Below are 21,083 nucleotides of genomic sequence, written 5' to 3'. Positions count from 1 at the left end.
GGGAAACTGATGAAATTTGGGGAAAGATCATAGATCTGATTTGGGCGAGTTAGTTTGAGGTAGCTTTGAGACCTCCAAATTGAGATGAGAGTTCACTGCTGGATATTGGTGTGGTTAGAATTCTTAGGCAAGACATGAATTAAATATTGCTGTCTTAAACTCTTCAAAGTAGCCCAAATGATTCAGTAAAGAGAACCTCAATGCAATCTCTTCCCCTAAAAAAACAACCAAATAGTGTGTAATAAGAGTTGGAAAGACAATTACATTCATTCATTTACTCATATATATTCATTCAAGTATCATAAATTAAATAGATATTGTAATCTAATAAATACTACGCAAAAGCTCTCTGAAACTTTGGGTGACTTATCTGAGTGTGTGTGTGTAATTCTATTCACTAAAACATGCACTCATGAAGCACCCTAAAATAAAGTATATTTAACATTCATATTTGAATAAATATTTGTGAAAGTCAGAAACCAATGTATTTTATTTAACAGGAAGAATCAATTCCAGAGCTTCAGCTACATCTGCTTTAATTCTGTCTTTTAACTTAGAAGTGAAGACATAATTTAGTTAATGCTGGGTTGTTCTTTCTTTATGGGCTTTATTTTAAAGTCCATTTTGTCTGATATGAGTGTTGTGACCCCTGCTTTCTTTTCATTTCCATTTGCATGAAATATCTTTTTCCATCCCCTCACTTTCAAGCTATGTGTGTCCTTTGCCCTAAAGTGGGTATCTTGTAGGCAGCATATTATAGGCTCTTGTTTTTTATATCCAATCTGCCACTCTGTGTCTTTTGATTGGAGCATTTAGTCCATTGACATTTAAGGTAATTATTGATAGATATGTATTTATTGCCATTTTAAACTTTGTTTTCCTGTTGATTTTATATTTCTTCTTTGTCCCTTTTTCTTTTTTTAAACATCTTTATTGGAGCATAATTGCTTTACAATGGTGTGTTAGTTTCTGCTTTATAAAAAAATGAATCATTTATACATATACATATGTCCCCATATCTCTTCCCTCTTGCGTCTCCCTCCCTCCCACCCTCCCTATCCCACCCCTCTAGGTGGTCACAAGCACCGAGCTGATCTCCCTGTGCTATGCGGCTGCTTCCCACTAGCTATCTATTTTACGTTTGGTAGTGTATATATGTCCATGCCACTCTCTCACTTTGTCCCAGCTTACCCTTCCCCCTCCCCATATCCTCAAGTCCATTCTCTAGTAGGTCTGTGTCTTTATTCCCGTCTTACCCCTAGGTTCTTCATGACCTTTTATTTTTTTCTTTAGATTCCATATATATGTGTTAGCATACAGTATTTGTTTTTGTTTTTCTCTTTCTGACTTACTTCACTCTGTATGACAGACTCTAGGTCCATCCACCTCACTACAAATAACTCAATTTCATTTCTTTTTATGGCTGAGTAATATTCCATTGTATTTTTTCTTTTGTGTTTTGATGACTTCCTTTTGTATTATACTTATGTTCTCTTCTTTTTGGTTGTGAATCTATTGAATGTTTTTGATTTGTGGCTAATTGCTGGGTTGTTCTAAGCTGCCCTCCTCAAATGCAGCTTCAAAACAGCCCAGCTCAATATTCATTGGCTTAAAAAAAGAATTCCCATAAGCCTATATCATTCAGTATTAATTTGGGATTTTTATTTGAAAGTTGTCTTAATTTATTCAACCTATGACTTGTGTTGATCTGTAATCAAGCCTCACCTGCTACACCTCAGCCCTGAGAGGAAGGCTAGGTAGTAGTAGTGAGTTTGGTTTTCGTTTTCGTTTCCAGTGCTTTTAACTTTTCACTCTGGCAACTCCTACTGCTGCTTTCCTGAGTTACCCAAAGCATGTCTTCTTGGTCCTGATTTTCTTTCATCTTCTATCTGGTATAATGTTTACCTAGAGAGCCTCCCCCATAAACCAGAGAGGCAATGTATTACAGGAAGAGAAGAACCAAGAGAGAACCTGGCTTAGGGATGACTGTAGTGTCATCTTAAAGGCAGAGAAGGGTCTGGCTCTTAGGATTGTGTCTGATACAGCACAGCTGAAGAGTGGACACCCTTCACCTGCTGCTAGTTGCTTTCACTTCCTTTGGCGTTCCCCCCCACGTTATATCGCTGGACGTGACCACATCTGCGTGCCCCCGCCACCACCACCCCCATGATGGTCCTGCCGGTCACAGTTGAAGATTTTGACAGTGATGGCCTCATACTCGTATGGCCTGCTGTTGAGTTGTTTTTAGTAACAGCTTTTGTTTGCTACACACCTCATTGCCAGTTAGATGTGGTGCCCTCTTTCATATCCAAACCAGAACACATTTGGGTATTCCTGAGACTTTATAGAGAATGTATTGTTTGTTATACGAACCTAACCTACCTTGTTGTTTTCTCATATTAAGAAATGTAAATCTACTTTGCTTTAGTGGAACTATTTTGGTAATGTTTAAGAAATTTTGGTTCTGTTTAGGGAATGAATTCAATATTTCCATCACTTGATTTGGGCTTTGCTAATTTCATATCAGTAATAAAACCATTTTAATTTAAATTAAACACTTCTTTTTTTCTCTCAAAAACAACAACAACAAAAACAAAACAGCCCAGCTCAGCAAAGCACTTGTGCACCCATTTGTCTCACAAGCCCTGAATGTTTTCATGGGTAATGGGTTGACATATCACCCTTGACATGTGGCGTGTAGGCAGCATGCTTGACTCAGCCTCGCGGCCCTCCAGGCGGTAGAGGGTCACAGACTACCACAGCCCTGACTGCTAAGCCACACCGGTACCCTCTGGAACCAGGGTGATATTATTTGTGGAATTGGATTCCAGGGACCCAAAAGTGGAGTAAATATGAACATTGTTCAAAAGTTTGTAAACTTGTTCATGTACTTTATGCTCATGGGTACATATGGATGAGTTATAGTTGTGGTTTTTAATGTGGCCTTTGTGGAGGAAGGGTGGGGAAAACATGCAGAAAAGGTTAACCGGGCCTGGGTCCTATAAGGAAACCACTCTTTGAGACTTAGAAGTATGTCTACAGCTTAACACCAAACGCACTGAAAAGTGAGGCGGTAGATAGACTATTATCTTGGCATGATGGCTCCAAATATCAGGTTTTCGGGGGGGGGGGGGTTAGTATTTTTAATTCAATATAATGTATTTTAATTCAATAATTTATATATACATGGTTTTCAACCTTTAACCCAGGATAAATGTGACACAATTATCACAGTCTTTTGGAGATATCCACATTTGGAGGGAAAAAATACCTTTACTACACAAACATTCTTGCATCTAACTATTCATAACCTCTCCTCTGGCACGGCCTCCAGGCAGTCCAGGGCCTGGTCACCAGTGGTCACCAGGGACAGGACTTGGTGTGAGGATCAGGGACAGAGTGGGGCTGAGCCTCAGAACTGAGAAGCTGGGAAAACTGGAAGGTTGATTTCTATTAAAAAAAAAAAGACCATGGAACCATTCCTAGGAGAGAGGCCTGGGAAAGCCAGGCAGGACTTGGAGGGAGAGAGAGAGATGGGGGCTACTCAGGCTGGGGGAACTTCAAGGAGAGAAACACCCCAAAAGAACTTTTTCAATTTTTGCTGTGAGAGTTGGAAGGCAGATTTCTCACTTTGTTACCTCTTCTAGAGAATTCAGGAAACATGTTTTATTTAAGACTCTAGGGATTGGTACTCATGTTAGAATACCAATCCCCAGAGTACCAACATGAGTACCAATATGAGTACCAACACTGGAGAGGGAAAAAAAGACCTCGAGTCATTCAGGATGTACCTCCCATCCCCAGGGTTTAAGTACAATATTTCAAGAATGAGAATCACTAACAAATACCTTATGATATCATTTATATGTGGAATCTAAAATATGACACAAATGGACCTATCTATGAAACAGACACAGAATCACGGACATAGAGGACAGACTGGTGGTTGCCAAGGGGGAGGAGGTTAGGGGAGGAATGGAGTGAGAGGTTGGGATTAGTAGATGTAAGTTTTTATATATAGGATGGATAAACAACAAGGTCCTACACAAAGAACTATTATATTCAATATCCTATGATAAATTGAATCATGTTGCTGTACAGCAATAATTAATACAACATTGTAAATCAACTATACTTCAACTAAAAAAAAAACACTGAGAAAGAGATACCCAGAATGTCTCAGGCCATCTTAGATGATCCCCCCCCAAAAAAAGAATTAGAATCATTAAAGCCTTGATAGTGTACAGATAGCACTAGCTACTCAGGACCCTCAGTGGATGGACGACAGGGGTCCCACACCACCTTCTTCTCTTGCTCAAGAAGGCAAATCAAAGAGTACGTGACTGAGAGAGACAGGAATCTAGGAAAATCCCTGACTCTGCTCTCATTTATAATAATAGCATCTTATTTACAGAGGTTAGTATTTTAACCACATTGAGAAACATGTAAAGCTGTGTAGCACCTTGGTTTAGAATTGGTTTTGGAGCCAGATTGACTGAGCCTGAATCTTGACTCCAGCCCTTCCTAGTCAGGTGACATTGGGTGGTTACCTAACCTCTAAAGTCTATATCTCCTCATCTCCAACAGGGCTGCTGTGCAGTTTTTAAAAGTTATGTGTATCCATTCCATATATAATAGCTTTTATCTGCTAACCCCAGTCTCCCACTCCACCCCTCCCTCCAACCGCCTCCCCCTTGATAAACAACAAGGTCCTACTATATAGCACAGAGAACTATATTTAATATCCTGTGATAAACCATAATGGAAAAGAATATAAAAAAAAGTATATATATATGTATAACTGAATCACTTTGCTGTTCCAGAAATTAACACAACATTGTAAATAACTATATTTCAATTTAAAAAAAAGAAAAAAGAAATTTAAAAAAAGCCATACAACCAAGAAAATCACTAAATAAATAAATATCACTGATTCTTAGTGCTATATGTGTGGCAGTAAAAATTAATAAACGTTTGCTATATTTATTGTTGGCAATAAATTACTTGGGAAATATCTCACAACTGATGATAATGAGCCAGGAAGTCCTAATATGTTCCTGTAGGCAGTGCTGTGTTTCTCTAATTTTTTTTTATATCAGGACTTAATTTTATTATTTTACTCAGGATTTCATTTTAATGTTATTATTTTATGAAGTGAAATTTATTATACATCCACATCCCTTTATCCTGTGGTAAGCACTTTATAGTGTAAGCTGAGCAAATCATGTACTTCACCTTAGGAAACCACAGTATGAAATGGGCAGCACAGACCAAGATTAATATTCAGGACATATGTAATTTATGCAGCTCTAAGGGAAAAATTTTCAGCAAAAGCAAAAAAGAAGAAAAAGAAAGAAGGGAGGGAGGGAGGAAGGAAAGAAAGGAAAGAAGGAGAAAGAAAGAAAGAAAGAAAGAAAGAAAGAAAGAAAGAAAGAAAGAAAGAAAGAAAGAAAGAAAGAAAGAAAGAAGGAAAGGAAGGAAGGAAGGAAGGAAGGAAGGAAGGAAGGAAGGAAGGAAGGAAGGAAGGAAGAAAGAAATCTGACAGTGAGATTTTCAATAGAAAAAATTTCAAATATTTTCTTGCTCTCAGCTGCTGGTTGTCTGTGAGAGTCGCTGCGTGCCAGGCATGGTCCAGGCACCTGAGATACAGCAGTGAACAAAGCAGAGAAAGAGCTCAGCCTTCATGGAGTTTATATCCTTTGAAGTTGGGATATCATCACTTTATTTTTAAAAATAAATCAAAAATGATACCATGAAGGAAGGTGGATCTGCTACCCGCGATCACTTAAGCCCTTTTTCAAGGCTGATCCTCTAGAGGTTGTTTATTTCTTCCTAGAACCAAGACTTTATGAAGGCAGCTGCCTCCAGGACACAGGAAAGCAAAGGCAATCCTTGTTCCCTAAAACATGTGGCCTTCCCTTAGGCGAGGCAGCTGAATTAAAAATGGATTGTATGTTTTTTCTATTGAAAATATAACTTCCTAATAAAACCATCACTTAAACCAACTGCTGATCTCTAACATAAAATTTAAAGCAAGTTCAATCAAACTGAAAATTCCTATCTACCGTCACATGCTTTTTCACAAATCTTCGATGATTGTCATTCACCTCTTAATGTAAACCTGGTTTTCTGCCTAACTGGCATAAAGAAATATATTCACCTTGAATTCCTTATCTAAAAAGCCTTACGTAACACATCGGATGGGAGCCCTGATTCCCTTTACCAGCTGTCAGGGAATTGCTCCCCAGTGCCTAACCCTGGATATGCTACCAATCTGTCAAGTCACCATAAGTAGAAGCTGTGGAATCAAGGGCTATTAGCTAAAGACACTATGCTTCCTAGAAAAAATATATATATACAAACATTATAAATGTAGGAGAGAGAAAAAAAATAAAGATGATCCTAACAGCTATCTCCCAAGTGTTGTAACTCTGGAAAAAGTGAAGAAACGATACTGTAGCATAGGTAGTTTTAATGAGAATAAAATAAATAGGTCTTCTTCCGTGAACTAATCTTTCCCATGGCCTGAGCCAGTAGGTAGGAAAGCAGACATTTTACTGATGTATTTTAAAACACTGAGACAAAGAAAGGGTTACTAAAGAGAAAAAATAAAAGCACAAACATAAATATCGAGCCTTCAGCATACCCCCAGAGGATGTTTAATTGTCAGATGAATAGTTCAGACCTTTTATGATTAATGTCAAATGTTTGATGCTTATAGAGGAACGAAGTAATTTGAGGTGGAGCCTGAGCCTTGGATGGGTGTGAGACAGCCAGGGCCCAGGAGCAGGAGGGTTGGGGAGCTCAGAGCCAGAGCCTCTGGTCTACATGACCCTGAGTGGGTCCTCGAATCCCTGCAGGCTCTCGCACCCTCTCCCAGGGGACCAGCTGGCTTCAACTGCTTCTGCCACCACCACCCCTAGTTTCTGAGTCATCACGAACTGTTTTAAACAGTAGGCAAAACAGATTTCCTTTACAGGACCTGTTCAGGGGCTGAGAACACCCAAGCTCAGTGCCCTACCTTTCAGGGGTCCACACCCAGCTCCAGCCGACAGCTCACCTCCTCCAAGAAGCTGCCTTTAACCAACCAGCTCTCACCCTGGTGCCTCTGTGTCATTTCAGCAACTTTGCATGCTCTTCACATTTTATTTCTTACCCTCTTCTCGCTGGCGTCAGTGAATGCTGTGTTTTGGTGCCTGGATTATTGTACGGTCCAGTAGAAAAAGCGTGTGTTAAATAATACTGTTTCTGTATGTTCCAATATTTCATTATTGAATACTCACAATTTTGATAAGCAAAAAATAAGAAAAGAAAAGCATGGACACTGGCGTCAGAGGCTGTGAGTTTGAATCTCAGCTTTTTATCGTTCTAGCTGCGTGACCCTGGGTGAGTCACTTAATCTCACTGACCTGTAATACCTCAGTTGGAAGAAGATGGTGAATAATGCTGACCTTTTAAGAATTTTTTTTTTTTTTTTTTTTTTTTTGCGGTATGTGGGCCTCTCACCGTTGTGGCCTCTCCCGCTGCGGAGCACAGGCTCCGGATGCGCAGGCCCAGCGGCCATGGCTCACGGGCCCAGCCGCTCCGCGGCATGTGGGATCCTCCCGGACCGGGGCACGAACCCGTGTCCCCTGCATCGGCAGGCGGACTCCCAACCACTGCGCCACCAGGGAAGCCCCCTTTTAGGAATTTTTGAAGATTCCTTGAAACGTTGGGTATGAAATGCCTGGCACAGAGGAGACACATTATAAAACCCACTTTTCTGCCCTTTCTTGGGAGAAGTATCAATCTTTTGAGGGAAGGGAAGTTATTTAATTTTCCAGTAATTTCAAACATTTAGCACAGTTCTTTGCACATGGAATGTGTCCAATTACCACTAATTGAAGTAAATCTTTGAATTGATAAAAATTATGAGAATTAAGGGTAAAACATAAAGGAAAGGAAGCTTGCCCGTGGTTCAGACACCAGACCTCGGCTCTGCACCTGGTTGGGTCAGCTTGTACCCTCTGGGTGATCCATCCTCAAAAAGGTGAAGTTGAACTAGAGCAGAAGTTGCATATTGGTGGCCCTTGGACTATATCTGGCCTCTAGACATGTTTTGTTGGCCCACAAAATATGTTTTTCTGAAACTTGACTTATTTGCTAACGTTAACTGTTCATAAAATTTCTCCTAAAAAATCCAGATTGCTGAAATTTTATGGAAAGATCTGGCAACCTGGGTCCCTGTTGCCACATGTCAGCAGTGTGATGGAGCTGAGGCTGGCTCCCTTGTTGATGGGACACATGCTGTCCAGCTCACACTGTCACCTCCTGACTCACCACACCTGTGTGTGCTGCCCACTCATTCCTGGCATTTGATTCTAGAAACACTAGACTAGACAAACTCTAGAATTGCTGGTTGTTCCAATTTTGGGAGCTGGAGAACCAAAGTTGTGGAGGGTATAACTGCTGGTAGGGCCGGCAGTGGTTTATAGGAAAACCTATAAACCAGCAGTGGTTTATAGTGCTATAGGTTTATAGCAGTGGTTTATAGTGGTTTACTGGGTTTATACACTGGGTCCCTTGAAGGGCCCCAAAGTCGTAAGCCAGCCTCCTCCCATCTGTCACTGCCACACAGTGACAGACTGAACTCAGAGATTTGTAAAATGGGGAAAACAGACAAAGAAGAACTGTTTCCCGCATATTTAGTAAAATAGCTGAAACTTCATTGCTTTCAGAAAATATTAAGGAGGAGGCCATAGCTTCCCTTCCAGAAGCATCTCCGACTGATTCCTTTGGAACAGAGCTAAGTGATGAGTGAGAAGGTAAAGGGGAACATGGCTTTAATGGGGCAATGGTGGGCCCTCTGTTCTGCCTGTCACCCAGGGGATTCATTCTGCAGGCTCTCTAAGGCCTCTTCACCGCAAAACAGGGTCTCACCAGAAAAGGTGAGTATGCAGCTAGGATTTGGAGATGACACATTGGCCTCAGTGCCACAGTGTCCCAAAGCCACCTCTGTGAACAGTGAGAGCAGCCTGCACAAGGTCTCAGGAAAGGAGCCCCTGTATCCTGAATAGACACATCAAGGCGGCACCTGGGAACCCACCCCCTGTCCTGCCACCTAACCCTCTCTCAAGGACTAGCTCTGCTTGGTTTTCCAGGAGGTCCAGTGGAGTCCTCAAGGCACAGCATCCAAGCTCCTCTACAGATGACCACGCCAAAAACAAAGTAAAAGAACTGGTGTACCTGTGGCTAAAGAAAAGGGAGAGAGAGAGAGAGAGAAAAAAAAAAAAAAACAGATGGAGGAAAGAAGTAATATGCTGCGGTAGTTAAATCATTATCTTCTTTGAATTCTTTTAGGAATAAAATAAATATAAGAAGACAAGTACTTTTCTCACCTAATTTGCTTGTGGAGCTGATAATTAAGTGTTGTTGGTTGCATCACCAGAATGAATTTGTGATACTTGCTGTAGTGTTTCTGCATATTTAAAGACAAAAATGTTCTTTCTGGTGCTCAGTAAAAATATCATTTTTATGAACATTCTCCCCCAGGCAGTTCTGTAGCTTCCATTCCATGTTTATGGAGCTGTAAGACGCCTTGGCTGAGACATGGCAAAGACTCACTTGACACCAAAATGCTCCTGTCAGCCTGCCCATTCCTCAACTCTGAGAAACAGGCCTGGACTCAGAGTTCTAGAGAAATTCCAAATGTTCTTGGTGAAACCTCCTCCCCATGCATCTGTATGTTTCTTGATAATTTCATACCCACTCCCTGCTTCCAGTTCAATATATGGTAGGGAGGAAAAATGACATGATGGTTAAAAACTCCAGGACCATTTGCATGAACTTGGGCAAGTAATTAAACACCTTGAGCCTCAGTTCCCACATCCTCAAATGGAAACAATAATAGTAAGTCACAGGGATTATTGCGAAGATAAAATGGGCCACTGCGTGAAAGTATTTAGTACACACTAGGTGCTCCATGCAGGGTAGATATCATCATCTTTATCACCATCAGCAGCAGCATCTCTGGCTATTCTAGATGACCCCAAAGTAGGTTGCATGTCAGAGTAACCCGAGGAAATTCTTAAAAATACGTATTCACAGATCCCACACTCAAAACCACATTAGAATTTCTGAGAACTTCTGAAGTTCCCAAGGTGAATAAATGCTCAGCCAGGCCTGGGAGCCATTGGTCCAGACCTGCCTCCACAGAACCTCAGAGACTGGGTGTGGGGCTAGTGACGGCTCTAGGGGGACTCAAGGTCAAAGACAGAACAAGAACCCAACTGCTCCTTTGAAACTCACTCCATTTAGTCCTCAGGAAAGGGCATCATCAGAACTGTCCGTTGGGATAAGCTCTTCTCTCAGCTTTCTTTTTAATCTTATTTATTTTTGCCAGACACTCATCACTAGCATACCGGTGTATTCCAAAGAGATTGAATTTGCTGTTTCTTTGAGCAATTGTCACAGCAGAGACACGAGCATAAATATAGATTAAAAATTTTTAAATACTTTCTTTTTATTGGAGTGTGGTGGAGGACACTCAATTTCAGCTTTTCTAACTAACATCCCCAATCTGCTTAACTCTATAAGGCTAGTTACTAAATATTCTTTGTGGGATACCTTCAGCTGAAATGATCAGCAAAACATATTCCCCCCGTGAGAAATGGCTTTCTTCTGCCAGTTAGGACAAAGGTAGGTGAAGAAGCAGAAAAGTTCTCCATTGTAGTTGACAGTGCCAAACTAAGAACTGTTTTGGCTGTGAAACGGTCTTTACTCAACCTTTCTTATTTTTGCTGCTACTCAGGTAATGGATCCACAGGAAAACAATGTGGTTGAGTGGTATGGCCAGATCTTGACAAATCTTCAGAATTTGCATTTACTGCATTTACCCATAAATGTCACAACAGTGATCGGTCCCTCTCTGGTAGCACACTGCAGGCTGGAGCAGAGAAAAGGCATCTCAGCACACATTTATGCCTCACAACTGTTACATCACCACTGTCTCCTCCATTTAAGAAACATCTTGGTCAATAATGACCAGTAACATTTTTAGAGGGATAAACAGAAATTTGGTCTAGTTTATAAAATCAGCATTATTTGCAAATTTTATCACTTTATTAGCATTGACAACATAGCTCCCAACTGATTTTGGGATTAAGAGTCTTGCTGTAAAACAGTGCTTCTTAACTGGGGGTGATTTTGACCCCCAGAATATGTCTGGAGACATTTTTGTTGAAACAACTGGGGATGCTGCTTATGGGCATCTAGTGGGCAGAATCCAGGGGTGCTGTTAAAAATCTTACAGTTGGGCTTCCCTGGTGGCACAGTGGTTGAGAATCCACCTGCCAGTGCAGGGGACACAGGTTCGATCCCTGGTCCAGGAAGATCCCACATGCCGCCGAGCAACTAAGCCTGTGCACCACAACTACTGAGCCTGTGCTCTACAGCCTGCGAGCCACAACTACTGAGCCCGCGTGCCACAACTACTGAAGCCCGTGCACCTAGAGCCTGTGCTCCGCAACAAGAGAAGCCACCTCAGTGAGAAGCCCTGACACTGCAACGAAGAGTAGCCCCCGCTCACCACAACTAGAGAAAGCCCAAGAGCAGCAACAAAGACCCAACACAGCCTAAAATAAATAAATTTATTAAAAAAAAAAAGAACTGGTTACTCTTATAAAAATAAAAAAAATCTTACAATACACAGGACAGGGCCACAGTCAAAGAATTATCTTGCCCCAAATGGTGATAGTGTTGAGCTTGAGAAGCCTGGCTGTAGAAGAATCTGCCGGGTCCAGCTCCTGCCCACCTCACTAAACCCTTCAGCCCTTCTCTGCATGGCAGCTGGCCTCTTTTGCATACCATCAGGACACAGGGATCACCTATATTGGTTTTCATTGTTGGCTTGTTGGGCAGCCTCTAGGGCAAGGGATATCTGCTTGCAGAAATCTCTTCTCCCCCTACCCCTGCCATGGGTAGCTGAGATAAGTGTTTATTTCATGCTGACCTGAAGGATTAAATGGCACAACTAGCTTGAGGGTGGCTGAGACCCAATTCTATAATAACTAGCTTGAGTGCTTAACAAAATCAAAGAGATGAATAGATATCATCTATGCTGCCCCTCTGTGTTTAGGAAGGTGAAATAATCAGAAATAAATGGAGAAAGTTGTTAAACAGGTGGCTTAAACTACAAAAGGAAGTTAAAACTAAATTGTACGGTTAACCTACTGCTTTGTTGTAGCCATTGCTTCTGCTGCTGTTGTTGTAATTGACACCTACCCTAAATTACAGCACCCTTGGCAAATACATTCTTCATACTCTTGGCTCCAGTAAGGTTTTTCAATATATATTTTTGACTATAGAAAAGAATATCTGAAAACTAGGAGCAGTGATAACATGGATAATATATTATATCCTGGAAAAAAATGTGGATCCAGTTCTAGAAGCCATGTTTTTGGTTTTTTGAGACCTCATTTTCCCCAAATGGTCCATGTTTCTTTTTGTGACTCTGAGAAAGGATAGTCATTAGCCAATGGGCACCTGCTCTGAATCAGCAGCAAAAATGGACACAAAAGAATCATTTGGAATTCCCATCAAGGAAAACCTGTGGGGTAGTTGTGAATTTTGTTCAGTTGAAAAACTTAAAAGGAAAAATTTTATGGGCTTTGAATGCCCATCCTTTTGGGTTGCAGAGAAATCGATTCTTAGTGTTTACTAGTGTTCACCCTCCCACCCACACCCACCCTCCCCACCACCACCTGTGGAGGAGGCATCCTGGAGCATTAGTCCCTTGTACTGGTTTCTACAACATGCTCATCATCTGGGCAGTCCCTATGGAGCTGCTATGGTAACAGCTCCAGAGGGTGCCATTCACCATGGACCAGAATATAAACAGCTCCCTTGGAAATGTTCAGAAGAGACATGGCACCTCAGTGCTGCTTGGCAAAGCTGTGGCATGGGAACTTCTGCCAATTTTGGAAGCTACTGAGATCATGGTCGAGCTGGCCATTTCCCTCTGAAATCCTTCCCTCTCCCTGGAGCACTGGGCTCCACATCATCTCCTTCCCAGTTTGGGGGAAGCTCGGCAGAGCTTGTAAGACCTCTCCTTCATAGCTCCTTGCCTTTCCTCTCATAAAACTCACCTACCAACCCCGTGTTCTAATCACCTTCAGCGGATCACCAGAAACCTGAATTTAGCCTTTCCTTGGTGGGAGGAGGGGAGAGCGGGTTGGGCAGAAAAATGGGATGTTAAAATAAGTCTGTTTTTTTGTCCTGTTTTCTAATTCATCCTGACCTACCTGGGGCTGAGCCAGTCCCAGAGTTTTTTCAAGGAGATTTCTAAGATAACTTGGCAAATGAGAAGAGGAGGGAGCATCCAGAGCATTATACCTCATGAACAGGAGCCAGATTGTCACCCCTTCAGCATGAGAAAGAGAAAGTAACTGAAGAGTGAAAGGTATGAAGGGGAAAGCAGCAAAGACAAATTGTAAGTGCATCCGTGCAGAGTATAGGCTAGGTGACAAGTCTGTCCATGCAGAATATATGCCAGACAACCAACTCTGTCTCTCAGGTTTCCTTCCTTCATTGTCTCTCGGGCAGTGCTTGCATTCACCCTCTTGTTCTCATCACACCTCTTTCCTCCTGGCACCACCTAGTCCAGTGGGGCCCTGCCTCTGGCAGTGTCCAGCCCTGTTGGGCCCATCTATTGGTGTCAGAGTTGATTCTCAGAGAATGATGTTTCCAAGCTATAAGTATGGAGAAAAACCTTTATAATCAAGAAGAGAATGGAGACTCCAAATGTTCTCCAGAATAAGGATTTTCCATGAGAAGAAGCACTCTGGCCCCACCTCGACATTTCCCCTTTGAATAGCAGCCTTTATAATTCATTTCTTTGCTCAGACATATTGCTCTGCTGTTTAACGGATGCTCACCACTGTGAAGGCTGTTCATTGTTCCCTTTGTGCCCTCATGGTAATGCTAAGCACATTGCCTTGCACCTGTGAGGTGTTCTGCAATGTCCTGTGCAGTGAAAATAAAGGCAGGAAGCAGCCATGAAGATGAAAAAACTAACAAAAAATTATGAGACCAAAGCCACTGGTAACCATTTTTCATTAATCTTATATAGCAGCAGCCCTACTCCTGAAAGGTGTCTCACCTTGGAAGGAGACAATGTTGTGTGTGTGTGTATGTGTGTGTGTTTTAAAGAAGGAACTAAGGAACTAGAGGCCGCTGCAGCTGGCTGGTTGCTCAGCCACCCTCCCACCAGGGTGCTGGAGCCTGAGATTCCCTGATGAGTGTTGCTTTTACTGCTTCCATGAGCCCCGTTAGCTGCATCGGGAGAGCGTCTGAGCCTAGGCAGCCCGCGATCCTGGAGCGCTTCCCTTTCATGTGCCCCACTGCTTATCTGCTCTGACAACAATATGGTGAGACTTCCCTCCCTCTGGCTTGGGGCCACAGCGGCCATCAGAGCACACTGTGCACTAGGAGTAGGCAGAATAGCAAGAAAAGGTCAGAATGAATACTTACTTCTCTTGAAAGAATTATACCTTAGCTCAATTACTTGTCCACAGAACAGAGGACATCTCTGCAAGGGATTTGTCAAACCAGCAAGTGCTCCTGAGGGTCCTGAGCGTGGGATGTTGAACTTCTAACCACGACTAGAGTCGGTCAAAAGTGACCCTCCTTTATAATGACTAACAGCCCTAATAAAAGGGGGTCTTAAGGGGAAAGGGCCATCTCATCTCTGAGGGCTGATAAAGGAGAAAGGGAAAGTGGTAGGTTGTGTATAATATCTGGATCTGCTTATCTTGAGGGAGAAGGAAAGCAGGAATGAATGGGCACCAGAGTGTCACATGATGCCAACTCTCCAGAGGTCTTCCAGGGCAGGGGCCCGTGTCCAGGCCTTATTTGACAAGACGCCGTAAATGCCAATTCTCCTTTGCCGCCTTAGAATTTGTATCTTTCATTCTAAGAGGTTTCCTCATTGCAAATGGGAGGAAAGAAAATGAATAAGTAAAAACGTTTAAATTTTAAAAATTAAAAAATAAAATGGGAGAAAAAGGACACCAGTTTGCAATGTCACTGATGAATGAGACATGGCTTCATGGTGGTTGATGTGATGTGTCCATTCACTTTTGATGTGGGATAAACCACCCTAAAACTTAGTGGCTTAAGACACACTAATTTAACCCACAATTTTGTGGGTCAGCACTTTGGCCAGGCTCAGCTGCGAAGGTCTGGTGGAGGCTGGGCTGTGAAGTCCATGGTCAGCTGCTGAACCTACTATGGAAGGAACAGCTCACCTCTGCTCCTCGAGGGCTCTCATCCTCCAACATGCTGGCTGAGGTCACTTATCCAAGGTCACTGACCAGAGGTCGCTGACCCGATGGCAGGCAGGATTCCAGACACAAAGCTGAACTGCTCAGAGCTTCTGAAGGCCCAGCTCCCAGCTGACACTCCATGGTCTCTGTCTTATTCTACTAGTCAGAGTAGATCCCAATGTTAAAGCCATTATAAGGAGTCAGGAAGGTACGCCACCTCTTGAAAGGAGATGTTGCAAAGTCACACTGCAAAGTGGTGTGACTTCAGAGAGGTGTCAAGAACTGTTAACTCTTTCAAACGGTCTACGCAGTGAGACTTTTCATCACTTGACCCTTGTCTGTGCCACAGCTTTGCAGGGACCCACAGAGGCAACAAGGGGCTGATTTGAAAGGAGAGCCCTGACCTAAGAATCAGGAGGGCTGGATTCTTGTCCTGACTTCCATCATCAGATGGTGAGACCCTGAGACTTTGCTCTCATCTTCTCTGTAAGATGAAGGAGGTGGCCTCAGTCATCTCTAAGGCCCTTTCCGTGACAAATGTCCTGCGATTCCCCAATAGCAGCATTCCCATCAGTGGCTCAACAAGTAAACATAAGATATGTTTTTGTATTAAAAAATGGATATTGTTATGTTTTCCATTATCTTCTGCTCTGGTCATCACCCACAGCTAGCTTGTTCCTTTTCTTTTTTTTTCATTTTGCTTTTCAATTTTAATTTATTTATTTTAAAAAAGTTTATTTTATATTAGACTACAGTTGATTTACAATGTTGTGTTAGTTTCAGGTGTACAGCAAAGTGATTCAGTTATACATATACATGTATCTATTCTTTATCAAATTCTTTTCCCATCTAGGTTATTACAGAATATTGAGCAGAATTCCCTGTGCTATACAGGTTATCTATTTTAAATATAGTAGTGTGTATATGTCAATCCCAAACTCCCAATTTATCCCTCCCCCCAACCTTTCCCCTTTGGTAACCATAAGTTTGTTTTCTATGTCTATGAGTCTGTTTCTGTTTTGTAAGTAAGTTCATTAGTATCATTTTTTTAAGATTCCACACGTAAGTGATATCATATGATATTTGTCTTTCTTTGTCTGACTTACTTCACTTAGTATGATAATCTCTAGGTCTGTCCATGTTGCTGTAAATGGCATTATTTCATTCTTTTTTATGGCTGAGTAATATTCCATTGTATATATGTACCACATCTTCTTTATCCATTCATCTGTCGATGGTTGTTCCTTTTCTATTCTACTATCTAAGGTATCTTTTGGGAAATTTGGATCCATTGGGAAGCAAAGAGTATATTAATTAGTCTCTTCTTGAATTTAATTACCTGTTTCATAAATAATATTATGAAAACAGTGTCACAAATAGAAAAACAGTAAAAAATCCTATCACTCAAAGAATACAGACATAATTACACATGTTCTATAAATATTCATACATAACATACATGGTGTTTAAAATTAATGGTCATCATCTTTGAAGTATATATCTTTATTTTAAGGAACACACATACAGAATATAGCACACAAGTATGTATCTCAATGAATTTTCAAGATGTGAACGTACCCACGTAATGATCATCCAGGTCAAACAAAACATTACCAAAACCCAAAAGCCCTCCTCATTTCCTCTCTCAATAGTTACCCAATTCCCCAAAGTTAGCTAGGATCCTGACTCCTCTTACTATAGATCAAGTTTGGCCTCCAGGTAGATGGAATCATGCAGTAGGCATGCTTTTCTATCTGGCTTCTCACTCAACATTATGTTTGTGAGATTTATTTGTGCTACTGCATGTGGCCGTAGTTTGTTCATTTTCACTCCCATAAGTCATTCCTTTGTATCAACATACCAGTAATTTGTTCATCTATTCCACAGTTGGGCATTTTGCTACTTTCCAGTTTGGGACTATTATGAATAGTAGGTCTATGAATATTCTCATAAATGTTTTTGGTGCACACGTGTACAACTTTTTTAGATATATACCTAGGAGACAAATCGTTGTCAGAAGTTTTATGTTCACCTATATTGCCTACTGTTAAACTGTTTTCCAAATCAATTTTACCAAATTACAACAGCAACAGCAACCAACAGCAACAAATCAGAGTTCCCATTGATCTACATCTTTGCCAGTACTTGGTGATGTCAACCTTTTTAAATTTTAGCAAATCTAGTGAGTGTGTATCTGTATGTCATTGTGGTTTTGTGAATGCCATTTTCATGAAGTTTCTTCTGTTTTTTTTTTTACACATTTAGATCATGCCTTGAAGTTCCATCTAGTCTTCTGAGTTCTCTGATTCTTCCATTTCTGGTATGGAATTTTTAAGAAACATGCAAAAGCAAAATATGTTATATACATGCAATGGAATAGTATTCAGCTCTTAAGAAGAAGGAAATTATGACCTGTTATACCATGCATGAAATTTGAGGATATTATGCTAAGTGAAATAAGCCCGTCACAAAAAAACAAATACTGTATTATTCCACTTATATAAGGTACTTAAAGTAGCCAAAGTCATGGAGACAAAGAACAGAATGATGGCTGTCAGGGACCAGGGGAAGGTAGGGGGTGGAGGGACAGGGGAAGTTATTGTTTAACAGATACAGAGTTTCAGTTTTGCAAGACGAAAAGAGTTCTGGAGATGGATGGCTGCACAACAATTTAAATGTGCTGAATACCACTAAACTGCACACTTTAAAATGGTTAAGATGGTAAATTTTATGTTATGTGTATTTTACTAGAATTAAAAAAAAGGCAGAAATAAACCAGCCATCAGTGCAAAACTTTGTATAAAATATGGTATCTCCTCCTGTCTCAACCTTCAGAGTTCTTTCAGGAGGTGCCAGGTAGGCTCTGGAGAGAAAGGAGAATATAAATAGCAGAATGTTTCCAAGCAGGATATGTTCCTTTGCTAAGCATCAGAGAAGTTACCTACCCACTCCACCCACAAAAAAACAGAATCACTGGGTATACAGAAGTCGCAAGGAAGCAGATTTCAAGTCAGTGTAAGGAAGTATCTTTTTTTTTTTTTTTTTTTTTTGGCTGCATTGGGTCTTTGTGGCTGCACACGGGCTTTCTCTAATTGTGGTTAGCAGGGGCTACTCTTCATTGTGGTGTGCAGGCTTCTCATTGTAGTGGCTTCTCTTGTTGTGGATCATGGGCTCTAGGCGTGCGGGCTTCAGTAGTTGCAACACACAAGCTCAGTAGTTGTGGCTCGTGGGCTCTAGCACGCAGGTTCATTAGTTATGGCGCATAGGCTTAGTTGTTCCGTGGCATGGGGGATCTTCCTGGACCAGGGCTCAAACCCGTGTCCCCCTCATTGGCAGGAGGATTCTTAACCACTGTGCCACCAGGGAATTCCCAAAAGTATCTTTACATGAACTGAATAATAGCAAAATGGCCTTCTGGACACTGACCGTTTTGATTTTTGTGTTTTTTGAAGGATGCTTCAGAGATAGGAAAACTGAACTTCCTTTTGAATCTATAATTCTAGTAGGTTTTTCTTCACAGTTGAATCTTGAACTGAATATGGACATTGATTATCCCTGGACTATTCAAAGTGCCTTTTTGAAAGTGTTTCCCCTTCCATAGGAAGGTCTGGAAGCTAGGTGGTCCTTTCAGATCATTTACAGCCATGATCCAGCAAACAAAAATAGCCTTGAGATGACATATGCCATGGTTAAGAATAAACTCTGACGGAAACAGACCAACTTCATGGATGCCTGTTAGCCTGCTTGTTTTCTTAGAGACTTGCTGCTATAGACTGAATGTTTGTTACCCCAAAATTCCCATGTTGAAACCTAATCCCTAATGTGATGGTATTTGGAGTCAGGGTCATTGGGAGGGAACTGGGTGGCTAGGATGGAGCTCTCAGTGAACGGGGTTAGTGCCCTTATAACAGAGACCCTGGAGAGCTCCCACACTCCTTCTCTACGTAAGGACACAGCAAGAAGACAGCTGTCTACAAACCAGGAAACAGGACCTCCTCACACACAGAATCTTCCAGCACCTTGATCTTAAGACTCCCTGCCTAAGAACTGTGAGAAATGAATGTTGTTTAAGCTAACCAATCTCTGGTATTTTCGTTATAGCAGTATGAATGGGCTAAGATACTTGGCTCCCTAACTTCATCTATATTCTATAACCAAGCCCCTAGTCTCTGGTATCTTCCATTTGGACTCCTACTGACCACCCCGCAAAAACTCCTCAGTCTGAATTAGATGCCAACCTATCTTTTCTCTAGGACCCCCTGGCACAGTCCCAAGCCAGCCTTGTAATACCCTATGCAGTGCCAAGTGAGAAGGATATTCCTTACTCAAGCCATTTCCTGTCTGAAATGGAAATCTGGTAAATGACTGGCATAAATATGGTGATCACTTTTTAAGTAGGATATGAATCAGCTTGGTATAAAGGACTCTTCTGTGGTTATTTTTACTTCTATTAGAGCCTTGTCAGGAAACATTATTTTAATAGGCACTAAGTTCAAGCTTATTTTTAACCTGTTTAGGTCATCAATATTCTTCAACCTGAAATATTCAAGGCAATTTGTACAGTCAGGTCAAGATGCAAAGTGCAGTTGGAAACCTTTTGTTTAGTCTGGAGGAAATTTTATGTCAAAAAATCCTATCAACTAGTTTAAAATAGATGATTTCTAAGATCCATTTTAGTTTTAGAATGCTGTGATTGTTATTACGTAATAATAATGGAAATCATTCATTGACTGCTTTCGTCTCACAAGGGAGAGAGGTGCAATTACTTCCTCCCATCGTACACATGAGGAAACGAAGTCGTAGTATGGATGAATAAACTGCTGCGGATATTTCCAGTGCTGGGAATCTAATTCTGGCTACAATGCACACATGTTCTTAACCATGGCTCTCTGTAAAGGATGCTGGCTTATCATCCTCATTTACCCAGCCAGACTGAAAGGAAAAAGCATCAGGAATGAGAAGGGATATAAGTTGAATAGAAAAACCCACCATCAGTAAGACTTAACAAGGAGTAGAAATGCTACTGTAATGGAGCTATCACATATTTGCTGCAATATTTAAAGAGATATTAAGTACTTCTCTCTAATTACAATCAATCAGGTGAACTTGCCCAATTCAGAGACTACAGGAACAGTAGAAGAATTTTCCATCCTGAAACTCTGCATCTAGTGTGGTCTCAAAGAGTCTAACCTGTTTACCCACTGGAAGTGTTACTCAAATATAACTTCTAATGGAAGAGACTAAGGTACTTCATCACTGTTTTGCCTGGCATGTAGAAGACTAAAAATATTTACTGGCTGCCCAGTTAGTTGAATTTGAGCATGTTCCACTGTACTTTGGTGGGCAGATGAGGTGGGCTAGCTATGATTTTATTGAGATGTGGGCTTGATAAATCTCCTTAGATATGAGATAACTGAATTAGTTAGGACTGATGGTAAAAGCTATTGGGATAAGACCCCCAAACAGATGAGAGGAAGCCATGGTTATAGCCCTTGGCCCCAGGAGGAGAGGGGCAGGGTCCTTGAGTTTAATATAATAGTCTTGACTGAGCTTTGGGGAAAGGAATAGTTTACATGCAGAACAGTCCCTTCAACTAAACTGGGTTCTGGATGAGTCTTGGGAGAATTTGGGGGCAGGTTTCTAAGAAGAAAGGGACTTCACAGCCTTTCTAACTCACTGGTGAAAAAGCACACTAGTGGGTCTTCAGGAAACTGGAAGCACCAAGCCATTTGTTTCTGGCTTTATTTCAGAACTTAGCCTGGAAGAGAGGAGACCCTTCAT

Source organism: Stenella coeruleoalba (genome assembly GCF_951394435.1).
Source record: "Stenella coeruleoalba genome assembly, chromosome: 10".
Lineage (NCBI taxonomy): Eukaryota > Metazoa > Chordata > Mammalia > Artiodactyla > Delphinidae > Stenella > Stenella coeruleoalba.
The sequence above is the reverse complement of the archived record's forward strand: the minus strand, read 5'-3'. Positions refer to the sequence as shown.